This window comes from Paracoccidioides brasiliensis, assembly GCF_000150735.1.
Source record: "Paracoccidioides brasiliensis Pb18 unplaced genomic scaffold supercont2.1, whole genome shotgun sequence".
Taxonomy (NCBI): Eukaryota; Fungi; Ascomycota; class Eurotiomycetes; order Onygenales; family Ajellomycetaceae; genus Paracoccidioides; species Paracoccidioides brasiliensis.
In genome coordinates, this window is record NW_011371358.1 from 542576 (window position 1) to 545961 (window position 3386).

Below are 3386 nucleotides of genomic sequence, written 5' to 3' on the forward strand. Positions count from 1 at the left end.
TGTGTCGGTTGTCTGATCAGTTCCCAAGGATCCCCAATTCCATACCCGAGAAGGGAAGCTGATAGATCAAGAAGAGCTCTATTTCATATTCAATCATGAGAGTTAACTTCTTTCTACTTGATTGCCATACTTACAATTTGTTTAATTTATTTATTTATTGAGTTTTCATAGTTGTTTTCTCAAAATTACTTTTACTATTTATGGCTCTGCTCCTTCTAGCAACTTCATATCTGAATTTCTTATTGATAAGTCTATCACAACAGTTAGTATTTTGTTGATGCTCTGGCTTAATTGTTGATCTTTTCAAGATACTTCTTGAAATTATTATAATTTATTCTTCTAATATCTTATCTTCAGATGTTTATATATTTAGTCAAATTAAATATTAATTTTTTATATTCAATTATATTTTTTACTCTGCTAGCTCTCTGATTTATCTTAGAATTATGTCAGTACTTTTCAAATCTATCAGTAATATTGATATATTGAAAAAAAAAAATTCATCTATTTATAAATATATAAAGATAATTTTTATAATTAAAGTCTTTCTCTGATTATTAAAGCTTATAATCTGATAACTTTTTTTCAACTCTTCATAGTTCATCTCTAAAACTTTAATATATTTTTATATGATATATAAATTAATAAAAATAGTAATTTACTTTAGAATTTACTAGTAATCTTATAAAAATAATATATTTATTAAAAGCTACTTTAATATATATAGTAAAAAAATTTCTACTTATTAAATTATTTATATTTAAAGTTTTTAATATTATTATTCTATCTGAGAAGAAAACTTCTCTCAGACTTAATTATTTTTTGATTTGATGATAGTAGTCTTACTGCCTAATTTTTTCATTTTCATCTTTTGCTTATATGAGCAATTCTATATTATATGATCTTTGCTTTAGCAGTTAAAGTTTTTCACATTCTTTTTCCAATTCTCATTCATTAGTTTATACTTAGATATTTATAATAATACAGTTGATATCAATTTACAGTTATTTTGAATTGAGAGAATTTTTTCATAGTTGTTCTGATATTGTTTTAAAATCTTACTATTTTATAATCATCAATTATTTAAGTTAAGTATTTTATTGAGATAATGAGTAGTTTAAATATTGATATTTTAAATCTCACAAAAGATGATATAATTGATATAAACTACTGTAATCATATATTATAGATTAAAGAAGAGCTTATGAAGAAAATTTACTTTATAATTATTTTTTTAGAATTTGAGTTTTTTTAATCAAATATAAAAACTTGATTGCAAATACATAACAGTTATCTTCATTTTTCATTATCAGCTGTTGATATTTCATCTTTGTATTTTTTTACTTATCAATATTTTCAAATATTTTCTGCACATTTTTAAATACTTTCGTTACTATTTTAAACTTTTCTAAATAATCTTCTTTTATTTATAAAGTTAAATATTTTACACTTTTATTATTTATTTAATTTTCAATAAAGATAATATAGTGTTTTTCTATTGAAAAGTGATCAGCATTGATAGTTAGCTTGCATTTCATTCTTGAGAGTCAGTTCTTAAATATTAATTCTTCCTCATCAATAAGAAATTAGATATTATCAAGCTTTACTGATTATTATATCTAGTATATATTTATCAGTCTGATTTATAAATCAAGAAGTTTACAGTCTCTTGTAAAGTATTTCATTTTTCATTTCTTTATCAAACTATTTATTTACTGATTTATAATATTTATTTGTTTTTACTAATTATCTTACTTTAATTGAAGTCCTTCTATATGATTTTTAACTTTATTCATAAGGTTAGAATGTTTTATTACACTCATCTAAGATTCTTTTTCATTAATATAAAAAATAGATTTATAGATAGAGTTTTTTTTAATTTGATCTCTTTCTCTATCTGAGTTATATTATCTTAGTTTGATTTTTATAAATTATTAAATTCTTTAATAGCTTTTAATATGCCTATAACCTTTTTAAAAATTGAAAATAAAAATAATTAAAGATTTTTTTTAAAGATTTTTCATCTAATATCTATTTTAAAAAAGTAAAAAAAAGAAATTAATCTTAGTATTATATTATAGCTTCAATCTAGATGAAAATATACTGATATTTGATTGTTAACTAGATAAGCTACTTCAATAAAATACTAAGATAATTTCTAAAAAATAGATTTAAAAAAAACTCTATTTTTATATATTTTTTTTAGTATAAATACTTCTTTTTTAAATATAATTGCTAGATTATTGTTAGGTAGTCTCTATGAGATAATTGTTCATTAATTATTTATTTATAGAGTAATTGCAGAGTGATTACTATATCATTACTAGACAATTGCAATTACTCTTTTCAGCTTAGTGATCTTATATCATTATAGTAATTTGCAATTTAAAAGACTTTTACAATAGTTAATAAGATTATCACATAAAAATTTAATATTAACCATATTTAAATATTTGTAAATACTTAAAAAGTATTAAATAAATCTTAAATTGATATAAAAAACAGTTAAAAAATTAAGTAAAAAAAGTGTACTTTTATAATAAATTGTTTTTACATATTATATTCTGAAATATATCTCATTATTATATATTTTAAGTTACTTTTTTTAATTATTCTAGCTTAACTAGATAAATATTATAATTAATAATTAAATATATTTTAAATAATAATAATAATAATAATAATAATATATTTTTAAATATTGAAATAAATAAAAATAATTATATTAACTCTGTTAAAAATTATTATTATATTAAAATATAATTTTATTTTTTTATACTTTATATAAAATATACTTTTTATTATTATTATAAAATAAAAAGTTAAGAGCTACTCTTATAAAGCTAGAATTATAGCTTTATTAATATAAATAATTAATAATCTTTTTTTATATTAATGATATTATAATTTTATATTATAAATATTATTAAGTAGTATTTAATTTTTATATTATAATGCTTAGTTTTATCTATAAATCAATTTTATGATATAAGTAAACTAAATTAATTTTTAGAAATTTAAATTATTCATACTGAGATATGTAAATGATATTTTTTAACCATATCAAGAATCATAAATACTTTCAGAATATATATATTTTCATAATATAAACCTTATGCTTTTAATCTCTCTCTACCTACAACATGAAATAAAGAGGTCTGTTTCAAATAAAGTATTATTTCCTATTTATTTATGTATTTTTAATATTACTCCTGTTTTCTCCTCATATAAGAGTACTTTAATTTGATTAAAGTCTTTCTTTACTTGGTTATTTTTTTAATTGAGCAGTTACTATAAAAGAATAAAAATAAAAATAATAAAAATAAAAAAAACTATACAACTTCTCTTTTTTTTTGGCTTCATCTCCATCAGTTTTGATTTATCTC